We start from the raw sequence: 15,111 nt of genomic DNA, 5'->3' as shown, positions 1-15,111 counted from the left end.
AAACTTTGTAAGAATAATGGTACATAAGCATCTCGACAGGGTACTCATCCAAAAATCTGTGTGCTCTTACGTCTTAACAAATTATGTTGTTAAATCTTCAACATGGAACAGCTTTTAGGCATTCTCATCAACAAAATTCACTACCAAAGTTACTGCCTCCACTTGATAATGTACATCATGTAGACAGATGCATAAGTAATCTATAATCAAGCATTTTGAATTGCAACCTGATCCAAAACAACGCAAGTCATTTCCACATATTTTTCTCATTTCCTGTTTCCTATTACTAGCTGCTCATTTCTATTAGATTTTAGTGTTCTTGTATTAGGACTGAACAGCGGAAACCCTAGAGACTTAGAAATACAGATTGGATTTTTACGATTGGTGATTTCTACATATCTGTTTGTCATTTGCTTTTATCTTCAATTCAGAAATATCATGTCAGAAATGTTTAAAAAAATAATTACCTGGACTGGATAAACACACTTCTGAATAGTAGATTATATTCCACATCAACTCCAATATATCACATTTATAGCCTCAAGAGGTGCTGGCAAAATAAACAAAAAGATAAGTTCTATTAAATTCAAAAAATGAAGCCTGAATATACACCTTTTTTTTTTTTTTCTTTTTTTTTTTGTTTTTGTTGTTTTTGTTGTTGTTTGGCTGATTGTTTTTTTTTTTTGTTTGTTTTTTGTTTTGTTTTTCCAAATGGTAAAACAAGAAAGGTAAATTCTTCTTCCTTCAGCCTGCAAAATGTGTTCTGCTTTTCCCAGTCACTGGTGATTGGGTTGGTTAATTTAGAAAACGACAGCTTCCCATGTCAGCATATTTAGTGGTTCTAGTACCAGAAGTTTAAAATCTCCACTCACTAACATTTTTCTACTGAGGAACATCCAGGCCTTGCATACGCTCTCAGGGGAAGATAGATGTGGCTTACCTGAACTTTTCTAACTGTTGCTTACACTTAAATTTTGACAATATGGGTGCATAACAGCTCTTTATGTAAACCAATAATCCCTGAAAAAAAAGTACTGGAGGACACACATACAATTGAACTTCTAGTAGGATAAATGATTCTGAAAATGAGTTAAGGAGACATTTTACAAATAGAAAAAGGAAAAAAATAAAAATATAAAAGCAGCACAGTATCATTATTTTTCATAAGAGACATCACTCAGAGGAATAGGTAGACTAGTAGTTACACATTACTAGCATTAGAGGCATATTAAAGACTTGCTGAATGCATATTTCCATGTTTTGAAGTTAGCTGATACAAACTACCAAGAGAAGAGATTCCTACACTAAAATTTGTAGGAGATACTCTGATCTGACACTACAGTATACATAAAGAAGTCTGACACACACTTTGTATATGATGATGTATGATGTTACATTCTTCAGTCTGACAATTGCAGTTTCTTAATATCATCTGGCTATTAGGCCAGCCATCCTTCTGAACTACTTTCACACTTAACATTCCTAAAATTCAGAATTAAAATAATAATAATAATAATAAAATAAAAATCTGTATTTGTTCAATTTAAGAAAATGCAAATGTAATAAATGCTCAAACCAAAATAATCAGTAAAAGAATATGGCATGTAGGGTACGAAAGAGAATTAAGTATGGACCATGTATTTATTCTTGCAGGAGCTGCGGTACCACTGCAGGGAATGTAGCATCTCATACAGTCCATAAACATTTTGGATAAAAAAGCTTTAAAATCTGAGGAAAACAAACAAACAAAAAAAGACATTGTCTGAATGAGAGTTCCATAGAAATGTACTCTTATCAATAAAAATAATTTGAAACAGAAACTAACATCACTTTGCAGCTTTGTCATTCAAACCACGAGGCAGAAGAGGGCATTGAGAAGGTTTCTATATTACTGACATAAAACAGACCTACTGAGAAAAGAAACTACAATACAGATTCACAAAGTTGCTCAGTGATCCTCAGAAATATGTTAAGCCTCTCATTTCCTTCCTTTCTTCACTAAATCATGAACAAAAATCAAACCCAACATTAGATCACCAAATCAAGAATACTTACTGGAAAGAAAAACAACAAAAGAGGGAGGCAAAGGCTGCTAGAGAAAAAAAAAAAAATCAGATTTTATGGACATGAAAGCTGGGTTGTCCTGTTTTATAACTATCTATACGGGCAGATTTATATAAAAATATACACACTGCATACATTCACATGTGCCTAGTTACATGAAAAAAATGGCTAACACCCACATCTGGGGAAGCACAGATGTGCATCAAGAACAACTCTGCAACAACATAATGTGAATTTAGAGCAAAAAGATTATCAGTTACATACTCATCTGAACATTTTAGGGCTGCATTAGGTAACAAGGGACAATAAAATAAATGTAAATGAATGCCATATTTCAAGAATGGATTGCCAATACACCAACATTCAGAAACAAATTCCCCTATGTATGGGGATTTGTGCAGAGTAAACATCTGCAGCAGGCTCAGGTGAGCAGTGAAAAAAGCTTAAGGGTGAAGGCTGGGGACTTGTTAAGTTTTTGACATGCGAAGTACTGGCTATTGCAGGCAGTGTGGAATGCTCTTGGCAATGATTGTAGATGGAAGAACAACAGTAAAACAAGAAGACAATTTTTTTGCTATTTTTGTTTGTTTAATTTTGCTTTTAATCTGGGTGACAGAATGAAACCATATCTAAATAATCAGAAAACATTTTCACTCTTAAAGAGAGAACACGCACAAACAGAGTAGTGGTTAACTCAGATGATATTAAAATATTTAATTTTGAAGATAGTTGTTCACTTGTATGATCAGATGGCATGTAACAAATAGGAAGTAAGAGGAGCATTAGAACGTAGCATCACCTGGAAAATTCTGTTACCCTTTGGATTTCAACAATCAGAAATCTGAAGGGCAGCAAACTTTAATAGTTTGTTTTCCTTTTACATTTATCAATATCCATAGTAAAGGTTCTGTATTAGCGAGGTTCAGTATTGTATGGTGACAATAACGAAAGTAGTAGTAAATATCCAAAAGGTTATTTACAGGAAAAACTCACCCATATGGAAGCCCACAGTCTGCTAGGAAAAACTGAGGCAAAGGAGCAATTTCCAAGAGATGCTTAGTAGTGGTCAGCCCTTAAATGAAGTCTAGAGGAGGTGGAGTCAAGCTGCACCCCTTCAGGGAGCACAGCTAAATTAATCTCACCTGTGCTCCCACAGCTGACCCGAATCTTGCCTCAGCTGATTAATCAGAGGTTCAGGCTGTGATTACCAATTTCCCATTAAGTATATTCATTAATTGGGATGCCATATTATATGTGAGAGTCATGTTTTTTGTGTTGGGAACACAGAATATTGACTCTCTGTGCATATGTGTACACAACATGAGACAGGTTATTTTTAATTTGTGAATTAATAAAACTTTAGAATAGAGTATAAATATTACTGTTCTACCAGTGTAAATCTCAATAACAAGAAGTTTATGAATGTAATTACAGAATCTGCCATAGGAAAGAAAAAATAAAAAATCCAGAAGAGTAAAAATTTAGGGTGTAGTGTTTGGTAATAAAGATAAAACAAAGCCACTACATTCATCAGATTTTAATTTCTTGAATAAAAACTTGAACTCAAAAATAACCTCCAGAATAGAATGCCATGCTTGGTGCTCCCCGACGAGCTCACTAACTGAATTAAGGAATCTAAACTCCATAAAGAAACTAGGGAATCTTGACTTAACTCAAGCCATCATGAATTTGTCCTTCCATTCAGGAAAGGTATGATATTACTTGCGGTGGGTAGACAGAGAGATTGATTTACCTACCTCTTTTAAAAGAACTGCTTTTCAGAGATGTCTATCTCTCTTCACTGAGAACAGAAAGAGCAAAATTATAAGTGGTTGGTGGTAGTAATGAAAGCCTTAGACTCAGTTTAACTTGAAGAACTCACATAAGATGAACTGCACTTCTTGTGTCTTTTTCAGCCGGATTTTTCAGGCTGCAAAGTTTACTCGCATTCCTTGCCTTCTACTCAGTACGTGCTTGTCAAAATTGCAGAAGCACTACTTCGAGAGAGGATACTTCCTGCTTGCCCTCAGAGTTCTGGAACATGACATGAATTCCTGACAGCAGATCCCACTAGATCACAGTTAAATGAACTTTGGCATGCAAAACTTGTTTTAAAATATTAGTTACCAGGTCAGCAGTTTTCAGGTTTTGGCTATGACAAAGCAGCATGAAGCCAGGATAGCAAGATAGAAAAGGTATCTTCACAGCTCTTCTTTAGGGATTTCCTCTAAAGCCTGGGGATTTGCTTTCAGGAGTCAGTCACATGAATCTGGCGGCACAGAATTATAAGCCTGTTTAATAGCCTGTCTGTTCTTCATAGAGAATCTTATTGCCAGCTTTGTGTTGAACATTACAGATGAGCACCTAATTTCCTTTGAAATATTTTGGTACTCTCCACAAAGTGTCTTTTGCCCTGCAGGATGGTAATGGTGAAGGGTGGAAGAACTTTGCTTTCTTCAAAACCCATCCCCAAACCTTACATCTGTGTTTAAGTGGGCCAGGCAAAACTTATTTTTCTGTTATAAATATGGGTTGAAAAGCTAAACTATCAAAAATCATTAACAATTTTAGATGTTTGGACTTATTTTTAATGTATTTGTGAAGCATAAATGCATTAAGCCTTACTACATTTGGCCTTCTCATTGTTTGTTTTTTTTCTAAAGTTGTTTGATTTTTTTGTTTTTTCCATTTTCACATTGTTTCCATAGGCATTTCATTTTTAATATTAGAAAAGACTGAAATGGTAGTTGTATATTCCCAACGCTACTTGGGAACATCTTGAAAGGCATCATATCATGCTTACTATGCTATTCTAAAAGATCTGAAAATGAAGAGATTGGCACCCTCCAAGTATAGGTTCATGTATATTGGGATTAGTTAAATCTTAAAGGCAAAGGCAAACGAAAAGTCAGTCCCACTGGTGCATGTCATTCTTTTTATCTTAGTTTGTCGGTTATCAGAAAGTAGGAAAGAGCAAGTTTGATAATCCTGACTGCTTTGTAGCAAAAAAAAAAAAAAAAAAAAAAAAAAAAAAAAAAATAAAAAAAAAGCAATACTGACTTGAATATATATATACAAAACTTTGTATGTACAGACATCCACAGATGTTGATTTATACCAGTTTTGACAGAGGTGGGTAGCTGTCTATATTTCTTCTGCTAATACATCTCACATTGGCTATTCATGGAGGAATTTAGGGGATGCAAAACAAGACTTGTGGACAAATCAGTTAAGACTCTTGTATCTCAGACTCCCATTGTCAGCTGTACAGAGGCTGGACAGCCTTAGCCCTGACAATCTTTCCTTTCTGAGCAGGAACGGCAAGACAAACCCTGACTTGTCACGCACTTGCAGAATGGTGGGTCAGCCTCAGTGGTTTCTGCTCAACTGAGAGTTCCCAAATCTCAGTTTTTATAAGTTCAAATATCTATTTATTCCACAGGAATTATTGTCACTTCCTGTTTTGTGGGTTTTGTTTTGTTTTGATTTCTCATTAACATTTAGTTCTTTTCCCAAGCTATGATCACTACTAGACATTTTTTAAAGTTACTCAGGCAGTGTAAAGGGCAGATAATGGTAAAGTACTTTTGGAAACGTCACTGAAGCAATATCAAATTTTTAGGTTTTTCATACTGCTAAAAAGCTGGTCTTGCACAGCCCAGCAAAAACACTGGGGATTGGAACCCTGACTCTTAAAAATTCAGACCACAGGAGCAGTATTAAATCAGGCTTTTTGCTACCAGGAGTGTGATTAGATACAAACTTGACAGCAGTACTGGCAACAGCTGTAACATTTCTACTTAAAATTATACCGTATGCAGAATGGCACAGCTCTTTGATTGAGGATTCTTTATAATCCCAATGTATGTGTTTGTCATAAGGTAATTATACAGTGTGAACATCTCTTTGCATGATGACATCGTTCTGCTAGCTGTGCTCAAGTACTAAATATATTTTATATGCTTTCATATGTATCTGGATGAATTCAGGCATGCTCACACATTAACATTAAATACTGTCTGATACTAATTAAATTAGAAGTAAATTTATATGGTAGTTAAAAAAATAGCTTAAAGTCTCTGCTTTAAAAGGTATGCTTTTGTTTATGATGCTGCCTGAATTGTTTGTTTGTTTCTTTGTTCTCTTAGATGTGTGGGAGATTCATATTCACTTATTACCCATGTACATCATTACTGTCATCTGTTCCCTGTACTTTTTCTCATCAAGGGACTTATCTTAGCCCCCACAAATCTATTCTACTTCTTTTACACCAATTAGAAATTATAAAGCATATATTAATAAAAGGTATTAAAGTGCATTTCTAGGGAAAAAACATAAAATTAATTTGCTTTTAATTATTACAATTGTTATCTCTCTAATCTGACAGTTTTTTCTAAAGCACTATTTTAATCCTTCGTGTGCACAACAGACAATGAAATTAGTGCACTCAGAGAAAAAAAAAAAAAAAAAAGCCTTAATCTACACTCATCAAAGATACTTACAATTTTAATTAATATATAAACTCTCTAAGATAAGGTTTATTAATTTTGGTGATCTGCAATCAACATACATCATGCCAGTTAAGTATTTTCTGTGCATTACTGTACAGACTACCATAATCAAGAGATCACAAGTAAAATGACAGTTATCTCTGGACAGTGACCAGCTGTGAAGTAAGGTGGGGATGGAAAGAAGAAATTTAACCCAGATTAGGCTCAGGTTTCCAACAGCGCCCTGCAGGGACAACAGAGCTCAGCCCTAGAGCAAAAGCATTAGAGCACTAGAGATTCTGCAAGTGTGTCTGCACAGTTTCCCTTCTGCAGATATAGACATAGCCAAAATTATGTAACAGCTTGGAGAGTCTCAGGCTCTAACTAGGGTTAGTTCCATAGCTTTCTTGTTCTCTTAGAAGACAAAAAAAAACAAAAACAAAAACAAAAAAAAAAAAACAACAAAAAACAAACAAAAAAAACCCAAAAAACAAACCAAACAAACAAAACCCAAACAGTTTGCTTTTTTTCCTAATCATTTTAATTTTTCTCTGCTACATTCTACACTTGCTTCCTCAAAGAATATTCCAGTTCTTAACAGAAACCCAGTTGAGATCCGTGACAGTATATGGAAGCTTGAAATGGGAGCCTGAGGAACAGTGTGCAATCCTCAGAAAATGTGCAGTCCTAAAAGTGCCTATGAATTATTGCCAGTCGCACTCTGCTTATTTGAATGACCAACAGTCTCTGCTCTGCCTTCCAAATCAACACAGCTGAGCTATGAGTGCCAACCAGAAAGAGATGACTTGGGGCTTTTCAGGGGATTTCACAGGAACTGAGAGGAGTTGCACTAACACAGGTCTCTGCCTGCAGTACTACACCCAGAGGAGGCTGACTCCTGCCTAAGCTCCAGTATAGGTCAACAACACCTGCTTCTGTATTGCCTCTGCCACAGGATGATGAGAGCTGGCCAGCTCTCTCTGATTAAGAGATATAAATGTTGCATTGTTCAGGCTATTTCTTTCCCTAGTTTGCACCGGGAAGTCTGGAGCCTGCAACAGAGCTCTTTTTTGGCAGCACCTCACTTCAAGGCCTTTGTTGTACTAAGAAAGACCACGTATATTTAAGAATCTTTTTTTAAATCTTAGGCATCACTACCTCAGACAATTCAACACAGGATTGCTTATCTTGCCATCCAGTGTTATGTTATTTATAATCTAAGTATTTCCTGTTCAAAAGCAAATCTTGTTTCCATTCAGTGTCGTTTCATTTAATGCTTGTTGAATTGAACATAAACAGTGAAACACACTTACATTAAGAAATACTTCCTTTGCTTCTATCTCATTTCTGTGCAGACATTTGCTTCTTTTCTTTGGTGTAAACAGAAGTAAGGAGGCAGAGATGGGGAGTAAACATTGGATGCTTATGCTTGAGAGAGGCTTCTGGAGTGCTTGGAAGCCTTTGCTTGAGACTAGCCAGGCAATGTTTGCCTCCAACCCTGACAGAACACATCCAAAAAGTACAGTTTGCAAGACCCTGAGATGTGGAGGCCGTTCTCTCTCCTTGAAACACAATGCTGAGCTGCCTCAGAGGAATGAATGTTTGCATCCCTTCCACCTGGAGCTCCTGGCTGGCATTTCATTGAACTGGGCTGGAATCGCAAAGGGTTGGTCTGTCGAACGGTTTGAAATCAGGAAAGATCAGATAGGTTCAGCTTCCCCCTCGACTGCATCCTCAATTCTAATTTTCACATTTTATGCCTCATGAAAGTGTTAATTAGAGATGAAAGCCCACTTTCCTTTAATCATTCAGTCTTAGCACATACACAAAAAGGAAAGTAAACATACATACAAAATTTGCCCAAAGGAAAAAAGCTGACTTCATCTAGAGGAAAGGGAAACTGAGTATTAACTGATGTAGTAGTAGTAATAGTAGTAATAATAATAATAATGATGATGATAATAATAATAACAACAACAACAACAACAACAACAACAACAATAATAATAATGTACTGAAGAATTTTTTAATGAAAATTTCTTCTGACTTTCTCTAACCAAAGCTTATGTAAAACCAGATTTTAAGTTCTAATAGCTTTTCTATCGTAATTAATAAAGTCATGGTGAAAAGCCAGTTTATAACCATAGTTGATAGTATCATTGAAAAAATATTATTTTCATTCAAACAGGACACTTTATTTTCAAGTTAGTGGCAAAGCCTCAAAGGCAATGAGTCTTTATTTCTCTATACCAAATGGAAAGCATTTTAATTACATACAAAGTGATTTATGAAATCATCAGATAAATATTTTAACATGGCATATTTCCTTTAAAAATTATGTTTAGTTATATAGTCAATAATGTATACAAAGTACAAATGTACCCACAGAGCGTTGGTACCTAGAAAAACAAGTACTTATACTGAAACTAGAACTGCACATTCCCAAATGAATACAGTGTTTGCAGTAAAAAGACTGTATGGGTTATCAAAAAAGAAATGTAGAAATTCATTGAAATAATTTTCCATAACTAATGATTCTGCAGGACAGATTTACCAACAATGATGTGACACCACCTTATAAGAGACATGGGCTTTGTTCCTACCTTCATCTGAGAGAATTCAAACCCATAAGAGGTATTTTGGAGTAAGTATCTTTGGTTATTTTTTTAAAACTCCCACTCTCTGCTGATGAAACCATTCTGCATGTTATAAATAATTACAGACACTGGAGAACTATGACCTAAACATCAGGCTGGAAGGCTTTTCTCTGATTCAAGGACTCTTTCTGTGCTAAAAAAATTAAATAAATAAAATAATAATTAAAAAAAAAAAAAAAGAAAAGAAAAAGAAAAAGAAAAAGAAAAAGAAAGAAGGAAAGAAAGAAGAAAGGATAGAAAAAGAAAAAGAAAGAGAAAGAAAGAGAAGAAAGAGAGAGGAAGGAAGGAAGGAAGGAAGGAAGGAAGGAAGGAAGGAAGGAAGGAAGGAAGGAAGGAAGGAAGGAAGGAAGGAAGGAAGGAAGGAAGGAAGGAAGGAAGGAAGGAAGGAAGGAAGGAAGGAAGGAAGGAAGGAAGGAAGGAAGGAAGGAAGGAAGGAAGGAAGGAAGGAAGGAAGGAAGGAAGGAAGGAAGGAAGGAAGGAAGGAAGGAAGGAAGGAAGGAAGGAAGGAAGGAAGGAAGGAAGGAAGGAAGGAAGGAAGGAAGGAAGGAAGGAAGGAAGGAAGGAAGGAAGGAAGGAAGGAAGGAAGGAAGGAAGGAAGGAAGGAAGGGAGGGAGGGAGGGAGGGAGGGAGGGAGGGAGGGAGGGAGGGAGGGAGGGAGGGAGGGAGGGAGGGAGGGAGGGAGGGAGGGAGGGAGGGAGGGAGGAAGGGAAGGAAGGAAGGAAGGAGGGAGGGAAGTTAACTATCATATTTAGTCCAGTAGAGAAAAAAAAAAACTTGACTGTGTGGCAGAATGGCAGTGAGATAGGAGCATCAGTCGACTTCCTTGTAGCATAATCTTGTTAACACAAGACTAGCAATAAAGAAAGCTTCAGCCTGCACAGGCACTTAGAACCATCATGCAAATTCTCCAAAGATGTACAATAAGTATACCAATGTATACTGAAGTATTACTAAATCATGTCACACCCTCTCTAGTTTTATTCAGCATATAAGCTAGTGGTTTATGTTAGTATGCTAGGTATACAGTGCATATATGTTCAGTGTACCATATCAAAAAAAGTGCACTCTTTCCTGCAAAGCTCAGTACCTCCCTAACACTTATTCAAAGGTGATTAAAAATTCAAAGGTGATTAAAAAATGTTAAGAAACAGTACATAGTTCTTTGGAAGCAAAATGCAAAACTTTTTCTTTTCAGGTGACAAGATTTCAGTTCAAGTTACAGAGTTCACTGAGTAGTGAGTTGAATTCTTAGAAAAGCTATGGTCATTATACTCCTCCTGAAGACAAAAAGGAAGCTTAACCGCTCACATCCTGAGCCCTCAAGCAGTGTGAATGATTTTCTTTCTGAACTTTGTCAAATTCAAACACACACACTATATATATATAGCTACACCATTGACCACCCAGGCTTTTTACAGTAAGTCAAAGCAAGTAGGCTGACATAGATTAAAAAAAAAAAAAAAGGGTTTGGGATTAGGGTTATTTGTTATGCTAGGAGAACAAAGAAAGAGTTTAAGTAAAGGAAAAAAAAAAAGTTACACAAAATAGATTTAAAAAAAAACAAACAAACAAACAGAAAACCAAAAGCAAACAAACACATAAAAACAGAAGCAGAGAAGGACCTTCTTTGTCCATCATTTGTTATTGCAGTCAGGAAACAGCCCTGACAGAGCCAGGTATGGAAAAGTGAGCCAAAAGGAATGTGCAGTATTCCAGGAAATGCTGTAATAGTTGACATACAGTTTTTAAACACCTTAAACTTCTTCAAGTTTCTTGCATCCATGGACTTCACAAGACAAAAGTGCCAAATGAGAATCTTTAGGGACTGGATAGCTTTATATGAAGCTTTACAATTTGTTGTGGCTGAACTGCACTGACTCCCCAAATATGCAATAGACTGGATCAATGCTATAGGGAATACTGGATAAATGTGACGTTTTTCCACTTGATAAAAACAACAACCTTTCTTGGAGAAGTACCACTAATAAGAAAAATGTCTTTCCTTTATTTCACTGCCTTTGTATGTCCTTAAACCAAAACAGTTTGATACTCTGGTGTTTGTTTACTCTACAGAAAAGATTGAGCTGTACTTCACTATGAACTATAAGCAGCAAAGACACCTGAATATTAGTAGAGCGTAAAAAATGGGAATTGGGTATTACTTTGTGCTCGTAGATATTATATGCTGTTAACTATGTTTTTACTTTACCAAAGGGAATGTATCAACAGAAGAATCAGTGCTGACTCCAAGGGTGAAAGTTGCTGGAGTTGTACACCCGCACATTCTCTTCTTCCTTCAAAAAGTTGATCAGTATCTGAAGACAGTTCTTTTGAACACACTTTATAATGTAGCTTGTGCCTCCACAATATGAGTCATGTAAGTATAATTTTGAAGCAAATATAGCTACACTATATTAAACTAAAATCATCTTATAAGAAATTAAGCATAAAAAAAAAAAAAAAATTACCACAAAAACAAAACAAAACAAAACTTTTTTTTTTTTTGTCCCACTTTTAATTTTTGACCTGCAATCTGGTCAAAATCAAATGAAACCATCTGATATTTTGAAAACCTCACAATTTCATGCCAAAGTGATTAATGGGGGGAAAGCAGGGGGGGAAAAAAAAAACATCTCACCCATATGCTCTTCCCTGTTGTAACTTGTCACACCTCTTCCAAAGTCCCCTCTTTGAATGACATATCATGCAGCAATGCTTTAGGAGGTAGCAACAATATTTGTTGTAATATTCCACTTTTGTCCCACATAAAAGAATAGAATAGGGTGATTCAGCTCCATGCTGATCCAGGCAGGTAAGAGCTGAAATTAAGTTGGGCCATCATGATTACAGCAAATCAGTGTCTAAGAACTCAGGATTGTCTTCTTCTAAAAAAACTATACATCTGAGAGTATTGTCCAGATGCTTCCTGAGTTCCAGCAAGCTCAGTGCCATGACCACAACCTTGGGGAGCCTGCTCCAGTGCCCGACCACCCTCTCAGTGAAGAACTGATATCCAGCCTGATCCTCCCTTATTGCAGCTCTATGTCATTCCCATGGTTGTATCACTGTCACCAGAGAAAGAAGATCAGTGCCAGCTCCTCTGCTCCCCCTTATGAAGAAACCATAGGGGATGAGATATCCCCTCAGTTTGCTCTTCTTTGGACTGAAAAGTACTAAGGGATTTCAGCCACTCTTCATATGTATTCCATATACACAGGACCAACAGGATATAGTTTGTACCAAAGGTTAATAACAAATCTGGACCATCCAAGGTCATAGTTCTACTTCTAGTAGTATTAGTAGTGTGTTCAAAATACCGAAATAAGTCCCCCTGAACTATTTCCCACTTCATTCTAGTTTACTGTGCTAACGGAACTCTAGGCTACTACATGGGTGACATTTTATGAACACAACCAGAGAGATTTTATATCTTGTGTTAATTCTTATTGCCTACATGTATTGAATTCATATTGTAGCCTTCAAAGTTGGAAATGAGACCCACAGAACAAGGACAACATATCTCATACAGGATATCTGTAAGGGATACTGTAGTGTAATTGATTTTAACATTACAAGTTTTGAGTGGGAAAGCTACTATCAGAACTAATAGGAGCAAAATAATGTCTAAAGAATGAAAAAAAAAATCCACGCCACTGCCTTAATGAATATCTCAAGTGGCATAAATGTGTTTATTTTTACCTAGAAGAACTGCTGCTGCTTCATGTAGGAAATTTCTAACTGACTTTGAATAATAATTAAGTACTGTGTGAACACAGAAGCTGTGCAAGGCTTTATGGAGTGTTGAACACTATGACATAAACTTCTGACATTTACAGAAGCCCTAGCAATCCTTCAGAGTGCTGGATGAGAGAAAAACAAACAAACGACATGGCCAGAAGAGAAATGTGATTTTCAGATTGCTCGTATTTTGCTATATTCTTGGTCTGCCCCTGGTGCCTGACCAAGCTCTGACAGACTGTGCTTTTAAAAACTAAGCTCACCTCCTTATATGAAATGTGCACAAACTGAATGTTTGCCCTAAAAGCTTAGCTGCTCCTTAGCTTCCAATTTTCAAAATAGGAGATATGATGTTAAGCAAATGTCTCAGTTGCTACTATTAAGATGGAACAATTTGCAAAATTATACAAAGTGACACCGTTTTGACAAAGTTCACTAATTAGTACACCATGTTCTAGGTTTTTTCACTGGTCTCGCATAACTACTAGGAAAACATTACAAATAAATGGAGACTAGGTCATGATAGGGAGTTTTGAGCTGCTGAACTATAGGAATGCAACTATATGAAGACATTCCAAGAACATACAAATTCGTATGCTGAAATACACCACTGATTATAATTCAACAGGCTGAATTGTAAGTAAACTTTTTTGCATAAAGTTCTAAATTAATATTAGGATCATACAAAATAACACTAAGGTCATAACAGGAACATAAATGGCAAAACAATTCTTCTTTGATCAGCCCAGACATATTTCACCAGTCTTTAAAGGCTCTTCTTAGGTACACAGAGTGAGATACCACCTACAATTAGAAAGTAATATGAGAGCCTTTTTTGTTTGCTTAAGTATGTAAAAATACCTAGATTATCTTTGCAAGGAGTATTTTAAATTTTAATGCAAAAGGATAGAAACAAACTTGTGGATAAACTCACAAGGAAATATTTGACCCCTGCCCTTTCAACTTAAAAGCAAATAGGTGAATACATTCTAGCTAACTCGTCTGTATTTTATCCACAGACACTCCAAAACAGCAGTCACTTTGCTAGCTAGATTCCTAGAGGAAATCTGTAACACTCTTCTTACTGGACTGAGAAAGAAAGAGAACTCCTGCAGGAGACTTGTCCTTCGTAACTGAAAGCACAATGTGGGCTGCCCAGATGGCTATTTGATGGAGGTTTGTTATGACTGGGGCAGGACGTATGCAAAGCACACCAGAATTAGACTGAGGGGAAAGAAAAAAAAAAAAAAAAAAAAGGAGAGAGACATAATGCGAGAGGGAAAACTGTAAAAAATCATATCAAGGTTTTGGAGAAAAAGTGCTGGCTTTGTATTCTTGACTATACAGTGAATGAAATACAACATAACAGATTATAATAAATGATAATTTCAGCCTGGAAGGATATTAATTTACTTATTTCTAACCTATGCTAAGAAAACATAAAATAGCAGACCCTTCTGACAACTGGAATATGAATTATTATCTATATAGATGATTTAGCCAAGGTGAGATAAATAGGCTGTCAAAAGAAAAAGAGGACAAATTAAGTTTCTGAGAGGATAAAGCCTCACAAATCATGTCTCATCCCTTGAAAATGAGAACTTCCATAGAGCTATTGTTTTACACATTAAAAAAATGAGGATATCGGGATAACCTATCATGTGTTGCCTTTCAATAAGAAAAAAAAGTGCACTGTGGGAGGTGTCAGGGACAGTAGATGGGAATTCAAAGCTGTAGTTCACCTGGATAGGCTGAACGGAACAATGAGCATCAATGAGTGCTTCCTAACCACTTGCAGCTGTGATGGGAGCTCTTCAGGACCACCATACTTGCATGCAGAAGGAAGAAATCAGCTTTTCATTTCTCACACCAAATTTTCAAGTCTACTTGAAAGCAAAAAAAAAAAAAAAAAAAAAAAAAAGAAAGAAAAAAAAATGAAAAAAAACACAGTTATGTTGTTTCTGAGTCTTGTGCCCTGTTACAACACCAACTGAGATTTACTTTGTTCATTTTCCTTCAGGTGCAGAATGCTACCATTTCCTGAAATATCATAGCTCTTCTAGGTAAACTGTGAAACTGCGAACTGCGAGGCAAAGTACAGAGAGATTTTGCAAACACCAGGTAGCCACTAGCCACAGCAGAGGATAACTCCTTAAAGACAG

The 15,111-nt window shown here is 36.2% G+C and overlaps 1 protein-coding gene across 3 annotated transcripts in view; it reads right to left on the bottom strand.

The window, feature by feature from the left end:
* Positions 1-15,111, bottom strand: part of LOC107313128 (uncharacterized) — a 542,029-nt gene that overhangs the window by 214,190 nt on the left and 312,728 nt on the right. For all 3 annotated transcript variants that reach the window (XR_014945262.1, XR_014945263.1, XR_014945265.1), the window contains exon 4: positions 468-550. The gene's annotated coding sequence lies outside the window, so the exon portion shown is untranslated. The remainder of the gene's footprint in view (positions 1-467; positions 551-15,111) is intronic.

The sequence above is a fragment of the Coturnix japonica genome, chromosome 4 (genome assembly GCF_054131305.1).
Source record: "Coturnix japonica strain WE chromosome 4, WE-NBRP24, whole genome shotgun sequence".
Classification (NCBI taxonomy): Eukaryota; Metazoa; Chordata; class Aves; order Galliformes; family Phasianidae; genus Coturnix; species Coturnix japonica.
Note: the sequence above shows the minus strand (reverse complement) of the source record. Positions and strands in the feature narration are given on the sequence as shown.